We start from the raw sequence: 14,718 nt of genomic DNA, 5'->3' as shown, positions 1-14,718 counted from the left end.
TGTTGAATTCCAATAGATTAGTGAGGCATGATTTCCCTTTACAAAAGCAGTGTTCACTCTTCCTCAGCATATCATATTCATCTATGTGTCTGATTCTGTGTTTTACTGTAGTTTCAACCAATTTGCCTGGTGTTGAAGTTAGGCTTACCAGGCTGTAATTGCCAAGATTGACTCTGGAGCCTTTTAAAAAAAATTTGTATTATATTAGCTACTCTCCAGTCATTTGATACAGAGGGTGATTTAAGCAGTAGGTTAATAGCACAGTTGTGCAATTTCATATTTGAGTATTATTTTGTCTTGTTCCCTGGGGTGGAGGGAGGTGAGGTTGGGCCCTGTCCCCAGGTGGTGGGAGGCAGAGCTGGAGAGCTAGCTTACCCTCAAGAGCAAGCCCATTCCATGCTCATTTCACAGCAGTGGTTCCTGTTCTGTGGAACTGGGCCTGGCTCCCCACTCTGGACGTTGTGACTTGGCACACATGGGGCTGCAGTACTATACAGGTTTGGCCTGGCCACCCCTCCGTCACAATAAGTATGGGGGCAGCTAGGCCAAATTTGAGTGAGTTGTGCTACAACCCTTTGCATCAGGTTGCAATGCCACTCACTGAGATTTGGCCTGGTCAAACTTGAGTGGTGCTCTGACCTTGCGTGCCAGAATTATATTTTATTTTATACATTGTTTTATGTTCGCAAAAAGCGTAGAGCTCGACCATTTATATCCATTTATTATAGTATGGATATAAATATATGAAGGAGGACATAGCATCTGAACCCTGAGTTAGTTTTATCATCAGCTAGTTGAGGTTTGCCCTTCCATTAGAACAATTTACAAAGTTGTGATGGGTCACTGGAAACTTTTGAATTGCAATTGGATGTTTTTCTAAAAAATGTGCTCTAGTTCAACCATAGGCATTGGACTTGAAGCAGGAATTAATTCAACGAAGTCCTATGGACTGTGTTATGCAGGAGGTCAGATTAGGTGATCATAGTGGTCCCTTCGAGCCTTAAAATCTGTGAATCTAGGGTATATAGTAAAGTTATTTGAAGGTCTACAGTGTATTTTTATTTTTGTCTCACATTTATGCTCTGTATAATGTACAGGGAGAGAACTATATATAACAGTTTTTCACAAAGATTTCAGATCTGTAGTGCTTAGAATAGAAGCATTTTGTTATGATGGTTTTGAATTGTAAATTACAGATAGTGACATCTATAATTTAGGTTCACATCTCAAAATGCTGTGTGGCTTTTTTGGTAAGCCATTTGGGAAAGCTGGGATTTTTAAATCACTGTACTTCAGTTTGTTTCACAGCAGCTACTTTTATTAAGATTTAAATGATTTCATATTTATACTGTTTCTAAACTTTGACAGTTTTTATAATTTTTTTTTTTAATTTTGAACTTTGGAAGAAGTATAATAGGGCATCTTTACAATAGTTAAATTATTTTAAAGCTCCTACTCTTACTACTATGTGTGTAAAATAACTGCAACGTGCCAAAGCCTAGAGAAATCTAAAGCAAAACAACCTGCCTTCTCTACTGCGTGCGTGCGTGTGCATGCGTGTTTTCAGAAGCTCAAGGCAGTTAAGTGGCCAACTCCTGTTGGCCTTCAATTGGAGTTAAGCATCTAACTACCCTTTGTGGTTTTGAAAATTTTTTTCCAGGTGCTTTGTTCCCATCCTGCCTGGAATTCTGACTAATGAAAGATGGGGTTTGAACGGAATTGTTAACACTCATAGCTACAGTAATGATAGAGCAAGGGCTCTCAAATTGGGGGTCGAGACCCCTCAGGGGGTCACGAGGTTATTACATGAGGGGGTCGCAAGCTGTCAGCCTCTACCCCAAACCGTGCTTTGCCTCCAGCATTTATAATAGTGTTTAAATATATTAAAAAGTTATTTTAATTTATAGGGGCGTTCACACTCAGAGGCTTGCTTTGTGAAAGGGGTCACCAGCACAAAAGTTTGAGAACCAGTGTGATAGAGTTTATAGGTAGGGTTGCCAGACGTCTGGTTTTCGACTGGAATGCCCAGTTGAAAAGGGACCCTGGAGGCAGCGTGTGGAGTCTCCGTGGCCACCCATGTGCCATGGGGCTGCAGGAACCTGGGAGCCACAGAAAGCACAGCCGGGACCCTGAACGCTGTCCTGCACCCCAAACTCCCTCCAAAACCCCCCAACACCCTGACCTAGCCCTGTGCCCCCGCCTGCACCTCAAATCCCTCATCCCCAGCCCGGAGCCCTCTCCTGCACCCTGAACCCCTCATTTCTGGCCCCACCTGGAGCCCACACCCTCAGCCCAGAGCCCATACCTGCCTCACACCCTTGCCCCAGCCCAGAACCCTCTCCTGCATCCCAAACCCCTCATTGCTGGCCCCACACCAGAGCCTGCACCCCCAGCCAGAGCCCTCACCCTTCTCATGCACCCCAACACCCTGCCACAGCACAGTGAAAGTGAGTGAGGGTGGGGGAGAGCGAGTGACTGGGGGGGGGTATGGAGCAAGCAGGGGCTGGCCTCAGAAAAGGGGCGGGACTTCGGGGAAGGAGTGTTCGTTTTGTGCAATTAGAAAGTTGGCAACCCTAGTCATAAGTTACAGGACCAAAAGGGACCACTATAATAATGCTGTCTGACCTCCTATTTAACACAAGCCATAGCACTTCTCTGAATTAACTCTTGTTTGAACTAGTGCATCTATTTTACATTTTGAGACTGTCCAGATAGTTTTTAATCCATTTAATGTGTCATGATCATTTGTATCATTCTAATTTTTAATCAGAAAGTTGTACTGGACCAACTCAAATGCCTTACAGAAGTCTATTATTATTTATTAGTATGACTACAGCGCGTAGGAGACCCTGTCAAGGATCAGGACCCATTGTGTTAGGCGCTGTACAGACAGCGAACAAAAAGTCCCTGCCCAAAAGAATTTACAATGTAAGTATAAGACCAGAGACAACAGATGGATACAGACAGACCAACAGGAAAATACAAGGAAACAATGGGTAGGTCTACACTTTGAGCTGGGGCTGTGATTCCCAGCTTGAGTGTTACCCAGGATTTTTCAGAATCCACAACTGTGGCAACTTAACTGTTTCACTCCTGGTAGTGTCAGGAATAAATCAGTGGGAACACAGCAATTCCGTCTGATAAAAGATGAATGCAAAAAAGCATGCTCTATCTAATACTGCAGCTTATTAGATTTAATACACACAGACATAAAAAATAGGTTTAGAACATCCCAAATATTTACCTAAAATTTAGACCAGTATTGAGTAATTAATAGCAGGTTCGCAGTGGCCAGTTGCTCACCTGCTGGGGAGAAAAGGTGTCAGGAAAAATGTCTCTTAAGATGGCTTCAGAGGACTGCTCCAAAGTACACTGCATTAGCTAGTCTTTTATAACTAACTTCTACAAAACACATAGGTCATCGTGACCCCTACTAAATCAGCATTTTTCCTAACTTTCAATAAACTACTTATCAACAAACATCCCTAACAATGTTAATCATCATAAACTTCTGTATCAAAGGCACCCAAATCCAAGATTTTCATCCACCAAGGTTTTCAGTCTCAGTTGTTGACTCTTCTTTTTCCCTCCTCCCATTCTGATTAGCAGAAACTGCCAGTTAGTTTTGACCTTGTTTCTAAAAGCCTGCTTTCAAATTAACCCTTAACTGTGTGGTGGTCTATTTATTAGTTCATGGTGGCTGAATACACATAGTATGCAGTTAGCTTGATCAAATCCTGGGGTGCGATAGAGAAGAGGGAGCTAGTGGACTGATGCAAAGAGAGGGTTCAAGGCATGGTCAAAGCTATGGGTAGGAAAATTATCTTTGCAACAATATTCTGAATGGATCTCAGTGGGGCCAGATTGCATTTGTCAGGGCCAGAGAAAATATTGTGGTAATCAAGATGCAAGATGGTGGCTGGGCAAGAGCTTTAGCTGTGTGGGTGGATAGGAAAAATTGTATGTTAGAGATATTACATCAACACTGTTGCCTTTATCAGCCAAACTTGTAATCTTATGGGGAAAAAAAGATAGCAGGTTAGTTTGACAGGATCTGTTTTCCATAAACGCATATTCCATGACTTTCCAGAACCTCCATGACTTCTGCAGTTGCAGCAGCTGGCGGTGCCAGCCCCAGGGGCTGCCGGAGCAGCTGCAGTCCTGGGTGTGGCCCTGGAGCAGCTGTCCTGGAGTAGTGACGCAGCCATCAGGCCAAAAATTTTGCCCGCCCATGTAATAGATTAATGTGCATGGACGAGGAATCAGGGAGTTTCTCTGCCATTGACTCACTGTAGAGCCTTGGACAAGTCACACAGAGCTCAATCCAACCCTCATTGACCTCAGTGGGAGTTAGATAGAGCTGCTAATCTCTGGGGCCTGATTCTGATCTTCTTTACATCAAATCTGGGGTAACTCCATTGAAGCAGTGATCTGATATTAGATTCAAGCCTGCTGTGTTTGTTATTTTGGGGGAAATTACACTTTTCTACCTTTACCGAGGTGTTGTGAGGATTCATGGTTTGTATAGCACCATAAGTACCCAAAAACTGGTTATTGCCTGGGCTTTTGAGAAAATTGTATTCATTACTTAAATACAATTGGCTGAAGGAGTCTCAGTCCTTGTTGGCCACATACTAGGAGTTAAAGCAGATCACAAAAATTATTTGAGTTTAGATTCTGAGGATAAATTTTAGTTCTAGAGTGATGCCTACTGAAAGATATTTGTGTTTGCTGCTGCGGCTATAAACTATTTTACATAAAGAGTTCCTTTCAGATGAGATCTCCTTTGCTCCAAGCAAGAGAGAGACTGGTGAACTAAAGTCAATAATATCGGTAATGTAGATTTGAATTTATGGTTACAACGCAATGTGTTTATACAAATTCAAGTACAAACTCCTTTGATGCTTCCAAAAGTGAAATGTAAAGAATTCTACAAAGTAACATTCTGAGATATGCTTGCTTAATTTTAAATACGGTATAGGTTATAAATTATTCTCAGACTATGTTGTATTTTATATTTTGGAGCAAGGGCATATTTTTGACATGATAGTAAAGGAGTTAGTGTTTTCACTTTAAGTCACAAGATTTATATCCTGCTCAACAGGTAGGGATAGATCCACAAAGGGGACTTCGATTCAGTGTTGCAATGCCTAACTATTAGGTGCCTTGCTGTCCTAGTGGAATCTACAGCCCTGGGTTAAGCACCGAGGCTACCTAGACAATGTAGAGTCAGAGGTAGGCACCTAAGAATGGGATTCACAAAAGCCAGGACTCTGAGTGGGGAGCTGCCTAGGCTAGCCAATAGGAAATGCTGAGTAGAGAGGTGAGATCTAAGCAAGGCTGGCCCTAGACCATTACAGGCAAGGAGCGTCTTTGGTGCACCCCTCCATTTGTTAAACTTTAGAATACCTTATTTTTTATTTCATTTATAGCCCATTTCATGACTTTGATACATGATTTGCATGCATGATTTATCCCTGTCATAGAAGACCATGAATTTGCACACTAGGATCTGTAAATCTGTATTTATTCATGCCATATATAAGCAAAGAAAAAAAATCCATTTCCTCTAAGCCAGTGGTTCTCAATTGATTACGCATTGTGGGCCGCATATGTTACCTGGGTCACAGGGGCTGGGTGGCAGGGCAGGAGCAGCCCCACCCCTTGCTGCGTGGGGCAGCCAGCTGCCTGCCAGGACGCTGCGGGGCTGGCCAGTTGCCCTGGACCCCACCACACTGCTCCCCCAGATCCCAGACCTCCTGCGGCTGCCTGGACCCCGTGGGGTGGCTGGCTGCCCTGGACCTCACGGCAGCATTTTGAAGTGTGAGTGTGGTCTTGCGTGAGCGCTGGGTGAGAGCTCTCCCAGCGCTCCTGGTAATCCACCTCCACTCTCCAGCGGATGGAGCCTGTCTACACTAGTGCTTTAAAGCTCTCAGACTTGTTGTGCTCAGAGAGGTGATTTCAGACCCCTGAGCCAGCAAGTTAGAGTGCTATAAAATCTAAGTGTAGACATACCCTTAGAAAGTCATCAAACATTACGTGTTAAGCATGGCAAAAGAAGTAAGAATTTCTTTTATATTGTTGTGTACTTCAAACATTCTATTTTCCCTTTTGTTGCTATCAACAAAAACGGCACCCCCCATGCCCGGCACCCCAGGCGACTGCCTTCCCCTAAATCCTGTCCTGGGTCTAAGCCTTGCTCCTCAAAGGAAGCAAGGACTGCAATCTACCTCTCTTGCATCCTAGGGTAGTGTCCTCTATCCACTGGAAAATGGCAGTCGTTCTCACTCTTTCTCTCTGGCCCATTGAATATTTATACAAAGTGAAACAGCTTTAGCGGGAGAAATTGAGATGGTTAATAGTCTCCTGTAATGTTACTCTTGAGGGATGCTAGAGGTTATTGTCACCCAGTTGATTGATCTCTTAGACCCCAGTGGTTGGTAAAGGTTTGGTCTTCTGAACTGCTACCGCATCAGGAAGATTATTACCAATATTAGAATAAGAGACCCGAGGAGCACATGAGAAACAATTGCAATTTAACCCAATTCCTTTTATTAACAAATGAACTATCTCACAAACTCTGAAATACAACAGCAGATAGAGATAATATAAAGTGTTCAGCCTTCATTCACATTCCCTGCTGGGCAACTCCGGAGTATCAGTTGTCGTCGTCGTCATCCATCAATACCACCACCACCACCACCAGTGGGTATCATCTGGCATCTCCCAAGGGATGCAGGCTGGTATACAGCTTTTATAATGTGTTACACTGATGCCCACTGGGGTTTGTATATATTTAGGAAGGTTTCAGCCCCTTTTCCTCCTATACCTCTGCACCCCACTAAATTTGGGGTGCCCTGTTTTTCATAAAAATGAGGAGTCCTTGTAGCACCTTAGAGACTAACAAATTTATTTGGGCATAAGCTTTCGTGGGCTAGAACCCACTTCATCAGATGCATGGAGTGGAAAATACAGGAGCAGGTATAAATACATGAAAAGATGCGAGTTGCCTTACCAAGTGTGAGGTCAGTCTAATTGACAGCAGGATACCAAGTAAGGAAAAATAACTTTTGAAGTGGTAATGAGTGGCCCATTTCAGACAGTTGACAAGAAGGTGTGAGTAACAGTAGGGGGAAATTAGTATTGGGGAAATTAGGTTTGTTTTGTAATGACCCAACCACTCCCAGTCTTTATTCAGGCCTAATCTGATGGTGTCCAGTTTGCAAATTAATTCCAGTTCTGCAATTTCATGTTGGAATCTGTTTTTGAAGGGTTTTTTTGTTGAAGAATTGCAACTTTTAGGTTGAAGTGTTCTCCTACTGGTATTTGAATGTTATGATTCCTGATATCAGATTTGTGTCCATTTATTCTTTTGCATAGAGACTGTCCAGTTTGGCCCATGTACATATCAGAGGGGCATTGCTAGCACATATCACATTGGTAGATGTGCAGGTAAACGAGCCTGTCATAAATATAAAGGGAAGGGTAACCACCTTTCTGTATACAGAACTATAAAATCCCTCCTGGCCAGAGCAAAAACCCTTTCACCTGTAAAGGGTTAAGAAGCTAAGGTAACCTTGCTGGCACCTGACCCCAAATGACCAATGAGGGGACAAGATACTTCCAAATCTGGAGGGGAGGGGGTGGGGGGAACAAAGGGGTTGGTCTGTCTGTGTGATGTTTGTGTCGGGAACAGATCAGAAATGCAAACCTTCCAACTCCTGTTAAGTTAGTAAGTAATCTAGCTAGAAAATGCGTTAGATTTTCTTTTGTTTAATGGCTGGTAAAACAGCTGTGCTGGAGGGAATGTATATTCCTGGTTTTGTCTTTTTGTAACTTAAGGTTTTGCCTAGAGGAATTCTCTATATGTTTTGGATCTGATTACCCTGTTGGGTATTTACCATCCTGATTTTACAGAGGTGATTTTTACCTTTTTTCTTTAATTAAAATTCTTCTTAAGAACCTGATTGATTTTTTCATTGTTTTTAAGATTCAAGGGTTCGGGTCTGTGTTCACCTGTACCAATTGGTGAGGATTATTATCAAGCCTTCCCCAGGAATGGGGGTATAGGGCTTGGGGGGAGGGGGAAGGTATATTTTGAGGGAAGACATCTCCAAGTGGTCTCTTTCCCTGTTCTTTGTTTAAAACGCTTGGTGGTGGCAGCATACTGTTTAAGGACAAGGCAAAGTTTGTACCTTGGGGAAGTTTTTAACCTAAGCTGGTAAGAATAAGCTTAGGGGGTCTTTCATGCAGGTCCCCACATCTGTACCCTAGAGTTCAGAGTGGGGAAGGAACCTTGACAGAGCCCCTGATGGTGTGGCTGATGTGGTTAGGTCCTATGATGGTGTCCCTTGAATAGATATGTGGACAGAGTTGGCACTGGGGTTTGTTGCAGGATTGGGTTCCTGGGTTGGTGTTTTTGTTGTGTGGTGTATAGTTGCTGATGAGTATTTGCTTCAGGTTGGGGGGCTATCTGTAAGCGAGGACTGGCCTGTTCCCCAGGGTCTCTGAGAGTGAGGGATCGTCCTTCAGGATGTGGTTAGGTCCTGTGATGATGTCCCTTGAATAGATATGTGGACAGAGTTGGCACCGGGGTTTGTTGCAGGATTGTTCTTCAGGATAACCTCGTCCTTCAGGATAACCTGAGGCCTTCTTTGGCTAAGTGTGGAGTTTAGATGTTGCTTGTAATTATTAGAATTGGAGCACTGGCTGGTGGGAGTCTGAAAGGACAGGAAACAGGAAGGAGGGGTGAGGAGTTGAAGAGCCTGAGGGAGAGCTACTGAGGGTGCAGCAGCAGCTTGGAAAAGAGGTTTCCACTTTATTTTTTAAAGTCCTGTTGAAGTTTGTTAGTTTGTTAGTACTTTGTCTGGCTACTAGAACACTAAGCTAAATATTTCACAGGCCTGAGGCCTGTTGGCACTGTTAAAACTTAAATTAATACTTCACCTCTATATCTTCAATATACCTGATATCTTTTATCCTTGGCTACATGATGCAGAGCAGTGTCACTACCCTAGATACTGTGACCTTGTTTCTGTCATGTTCCAGAGTTTGGTAGCCCTGCTAAGCAAAAGGGCAGAGGAACTGGTCTGTCACGATGTCTCAGAGAATCTAAAAATATAGTAAGTCAGGTGCTAATGTTTTTGTCCAGGCTCAGGAGATCATTCCCTCTGACTAGCCCAAAAAATTTCACTCCCACTGCTGAGAGAGTTTAGGATGTTTTGAATTTATGGGAAGCAGAGGAATTACATCTGTCTTGCCAGTGCTGTGCTTGGAGAGAACAATCATGGGACTGGACTACAGAAACAGTTGAGCCCCATGACGTGGCTCAGGACAGCCATGTCTTGAAGCGATTAACTCTCATTTCCAGTGGACTTTTGACCTCTGTTTTACATTTCCTTCCCCACAAACAGGCCTACAGGAGGAGAATACTTCTCCTTTAACTCTTGGTGAGCTTTTGTTTTAATGATCCTCCAGAAAATGCAGACTGCTTATTTTCTGTAATAGCCAAATTGGAAACGTTCTAACTGGAGGGATCTACAGCAATTCGTCACTTAGTCATCCCGGTTAACATTGTTTCGTTGTTATGTTGCTAATCAATTGGAGAACATGGTCGTTTAAAGTTGTGCAATGCTCCCTTATGTCGTTTTGCAGTTGCCTGCTTTGTTCACTGCTTGCAGGAAGAGCAGCCCATTGGAGCTAGCTGGTGGGGCTTGGAACCAGGGTGGACCGGCAGCCCCCCATCAGCTCCCCGTTCCCCTAAGTTCCCTGTGTGGCAGCCGCCCAGCAGGCTATCAATTGCCGGCAGTTCAGCTTTCCCTCCCCCCACTGCCATGTGCTGCTCCTGGGAGCCTCCTGCTTCCTGTGTGGGGCAGGGGGGAGAGGAGGGCTAGTGTCAGGGTGTCCCCCCTGCTCCTGCACCCCACTTACCCCATTTTCCATAGAGCAGGGGGGACACACGACAGGGCTCAGGACAGAGGGAGCTTCCTGGCAGTAGCTGCCATCTCGGCTTGCTGATCTACTTAAAAAGGCAGTGTACTTAGAGTGGGGTCAGCGTAAAGGATCAATGCGCATCTCTCTCTCTCTCACACACATGGTGTGTGTCTCTGTTTCTGTCTGCCATGCTGTCTCCTGTCCCTCCATTCGTGCTGCCTTGTAGAGTGTGAGGCTACATTAACAACAATGGGTTAACCCTTGAGGGCTCAGCCAATTGCTAGTTCATCATTTAGCAGTAAGGCATTCCCTGGGAAATATCCCACCCTCTGACTCCACCACCTCAACCAAGCTTCACAATCATCATCACTGTATACCAGTATTAAATTGTTTGTTTAAAACTTGTACTGTGTGTGTGTGTGTGTGTGTGTGTGTGTGTAATATTATTTATCTGCAAAAAATTGGGTTTTTGACAAAATGAAAGGTTTTATGGAAAGTGTCTGCTTTCAGTAGGAAAAATTAGGGTACGTCTTCACTACCTACCAGCTCGGCGGGTAGTGATCAGTCTATTGGGGATCGATTTATCGCATCTAGATGAGACGCGATAAATCGATTCCCCGAATTGATGCCTGTACTCCACCTTGGCAGGAGGAGTAAGCAGAGTCGACAGGGGAGCCGCCGCGGTTGACTCGCCGCCGTGAGGACGGCCAGGTAACTCGAACTAAGATACTTCGACTTCAGCTATGTGAATAGCGTACCTGTACCTCCCCCCCCCCCAGTGTAGCCCAGGCCTTAGACTCTTTGCTGAAAACCCAAAAGTTTTCAGTTTGCAGCCAAAAAATTAAAACTTTCAGTTTCTGTTTTTTCAATGAAATGTCAAAATTTTGACCAATTATTTTTTCCACTTTTTTTGTTGAAATTTTCTGTGGGGTAAAAAATCTCCCACTAGCTTTAATAGTGGCACCTAGAGGTCCTAATGTAAACCCCATTGTGTTAGGCACTGTACAAATAGGAAATACCATATATAAGTAAAGAGAGAGCCCCTGCCCTAAAAATTCTACAAGCTAGGTTAATGACAAGATGTGACTGGTGGAGGAAACAGAAAACTTGGGGGTGGAAAGGATGAAGGATTAGGTAAAAATAACATTTTTACATAAACTAGCTATATGACCAATGTAGAATATGTATTAATTTCACACATTCCTGAAGTTTTACCTGTCAGTTGAAGCTTTCACTCTGTCTTATCCAAAGAGAGACCTTCTTTTACATCTCTAATAGGCTTACCTACACAAGGAGAATTTTTGAGCTCTATATTTTTATGGAATGGTATAATACTCTTTCATTAGGAAATACAGTAAATATTTCAATAGAACCACTTCAAAAGTAAATTCAGTTTCCATAGGAGCCAGCTATTAGTAGTCTGGTTTTTGACCGGAACACCTGGTCGAAAAGGGACCCTGGCAGCTCTGGTCAGCACTGCTGACTGGGCCATTAAAAGTCCAGTTGGTGGTGCAGTGGGGCCCTGTGGCTAAGGCAGGCTCCTTGCCTGCCCTAGCTCCATGTGGCTCCCAGAAGTGGCCACCAGGTCCCTGCAGCCCTTGATGCATGAGCAGCCAGGGAGGTGCTGTGTGCTGCCCCCGCTCCCAAGGACGGGTCCGCAGCTCCCATTGGCTGGGAACCGCAACCAATGGGAGCTGCGAAGGCAGCGTCTGCGGGCACCAGGGCAGCGAGCGGAGCCTCCCTCATGAGTCATGGGGCCAGAGGAGCCTGGTGGCTGCTTCCTCAGAACCATGATAAGCACCGCCAGGACCCTGCACTCCGAACCCTCTCCTGCACCCCAACCCTCTGCCCCAGCCTGGAGTCCCCTCCTGCACCCAAACTCCCTCCCAGAGCCTGCCCCCCGCAACACCCAAACCCCTGTCCCAGCGCGGAGCCCTCTCCCACACCCTGAACCCCTCATTTCTGGCGCCACCCAGAGCGCACACCCCAAGCCCATACCCACCCCGCACCCTACCCTCTGCCCCATTCCAGAGCCCTCTCCCACACCCCAAATTCCTCATCCCTGGCCCAACCCCAGAGCCCGCACCCCCAGCTGGAGCATTCACCTCCCTCTCGTACCCCAACCCCGAGCCTAAGCCCAGTGAAAGTAGGTGAGGTTGGGGGAGAGCAAGCGATGGAGGGAAGGGGATGGAGCCTCAGGGAAGGGGCAGGGCAGGGGTTTTTGGTTTTGTGCCATTAAAAAGTTGGCAGCGCTAATTACTTTATGTCCTCGTGCAATAAAGAAATGAGCCAGGATAAACTGAACATTAGGACTAGAGCTGGATGGGAAATGATTTTTCTCTGTCCCTTGCATTGGGACAAAATCGAGACCTTTTGATGTTTTTGACGAAATTAAGAGAAACCCAAGAAAATCCAATAGCCTGGTGATTAGGGTACTCCACTAGGACGTGGGAGACACTGATCTGGAGCAGTGACTTGAACCTGGGTCTCCAGCATTCCACCAGGCTATTGGATATTCTGGGGTCTTTTGCTTGCTGCACATTATCCCAGAGTTGTGCCTGCCTCCTCAGCAGAAAGTACTCAAGTCTTAGGGTTCCAACAGAAGACAATCGCAAAGACAGCTGGTCAAGCGCACATACTTTCATAAAGCATTACTTTCTGTAATGGAATCTGCAGATGAAGTGCATAGCCACAATGTTCCATGGCGTAGTGCCAACTTAACATATTTTTGATTTTTCATGAGGGGCTTTTCTGTTTGTTTTATCTTCCCCATCCCAAACACACATCTAAATTTTATTACTTATGTACCATGAAGATGGTTGGACATGTAACTTTGTGAGGAAAAAAAGTAGTAATTTGTCAATTTATTTTCTCTTAAATAGCATGTCCACGAATCCCACTCTCCCTCGGGATCTTTACTGTTGAAGGTTAAAGCATCTTGGTTTGAAAAACAGCTTGTTTATGTTAAAAGTTTCCATTCTAGAGTCAAAAATTGACTTCTCCTCCCTCTCCCAATCACTGACTGACAGCTTTAGAATTGTTTCTAGTTGCCAGAAGGTATAATAAGGATTGGGAGACATATCCATTAATTGGAAAGAAATAGCTAGGTAACCATTTTTCCTTTGTCCACATTTGCTTATACCATACATTCTGCTCCACTGTGAGAACTCCTCATATTCTTCCTGTTTATCTACAGATTTTCATATGGGTCATATATTATTTCAACTTTCCTGCTATACATATTTGACTACTAGTTGGAGACATAACTTAGTACAAATATTACCTGAATCTTGGAGGGTGTGGTGTGGTTTTTTTTTTTTTTCTTCCAGTAATCCAAAGAGACGTATTTAATCAAGTAGCTGTCCTAGTCTAGGTATATCACTCGGAATATATTGTCAATATAATGGCAAATGGGCTCTCAAAAATTAGCAGTAACTAGTGGATGGGACTGCAGTCTGTTAAGCTAAACCATGTTTTTACCTAGTAATCAATTTGGTATACCATAAATAACAAGTTTATTTTTTCCTCTAGTAGGCCCGTCTGCCTGAAAACAGTGCATTAAGCTATTACTAAAGTTGTATTTAATTTTATGCTAGTAGTTGCCAGGTAGAAGTGGTTACCAGTAATTCAGTGTCTGTCTTTTTGTAGTGAAGATATAAACTAGGAATACTTTGACAGAGGAACGCTGGCCTGTTTTTGAGTTTTGGAATATATTATACAGAAAATCAATAATGTTCCTTAATTACATTAATCATAACAATTCTCAGACATTCAGATCTCATGGTGATGAATGTGATGTATCTTGGCCAAGATTTTTAAGTAAATGGGAGCTGCTAGGTTGTAAATGCTAGGTGTTTAAGTAAATGCTGGGCTGCTAGGTTGTCAGCAGTTCTTAAAACCAGGCCACTTATTTAGGTGCCTAACTATTAAATTAGGATCCTAACATTAGGCACCCATTTTTGAAAATCTTAGTCTTAGAAAAAACTTGTAGGTGTATAGTACTATCCTCATTTCACAGATGGGGAAATTGAATTAGAGAGGTTGGCCTTGGGCTAAGATATCAGAGCAGAGTTACGGTTAGCAATGTTAATAGAACTCAGAAGTCCTTCGTTCCAGTCATTCAGATCACTAGTTACAATCCTTTTTTTATAACTGTCAAACAAGTAGTCTTTTTTCATAATATCTTTTCAAATCCACATGAAAGTAAAATGTGAACCATAGTGATTAAAATTATTTGCAGTATTGTTGTAGCCGTGCTGGTTCCAGGATATGAGAGAGACCAAGTAGGTGAGGTAATATATTTTATTAGACCAACTTCTGTTGGTGGAAGGGATAAGCTTTCAAGCTACACATAGCTCTTCTTCAGGTCTGGAAAAGGTAACCAGAGTGTCTGAGCTAAAATACAAGGTGGGACAGATTGTTAAACACCAGGGGCTCACACATTCTGTAGGAGACCACTTACAATGAAGTGGACAGTTAAGGGTTAGCAGGCTGTAGGGCAGGAGTAGTCAATAGGTGGACTGCGGGACAAATCCAGATTGCCAAAGGCTTTTAACTGGACTGTGCAACGCTGGGGGGCCATGGGCAGTTAATGTGGGGTGGCGGGGGGGAGGAGGAGTGTGAGTAGAGGAGTGGTGGGCCATGTGCTTGAGCCTGGGGGAGCTGGGGTTGCGGGGTAAGGTGGAGGAGCCTGGCACCAACACTCACCCTGCTGCTGCTGCTGCCACTTCCACCATCGGCCTGCGACTGAGGAGCAGGAGTCAAGGCACCTGACTGCCTGCTCCA

General features: G+C 44.2%; 1 protein-coding gene across 3 annotated transcripts in view; it reads left to right on the top strand.

Moving 5' to 3' along the window:
• The window catches only part of FZD6 (frizzled class receptor 6), a 50,718-nt gene that overhangs the window by 19,175 nt on the left and 16,825 nt on the right, over positions 1–14,718 (top strand). The gene's annotated exons all lie outside the window — the stretch shown is intronic.

The sequence above is a fragment of the Natator depressus genome, chromosome 2, assembly GCF_965152275.1.
Source record: "Natator depressus isolate rNatDep1 chromosome 2, rNatDep2.hap1, whole genome shotgun sequence".
Taxonomy (NCBI): Eukaryota; Metazoa; Chordata; order Testudines; family Cheloniidae; genus Natator; species Natator depressus.
The sequence above is the reverse complement of the archived record's forward strand: the minus strand, read 5'-3'. Positions and strand labels throughout refer to the sequence as shown.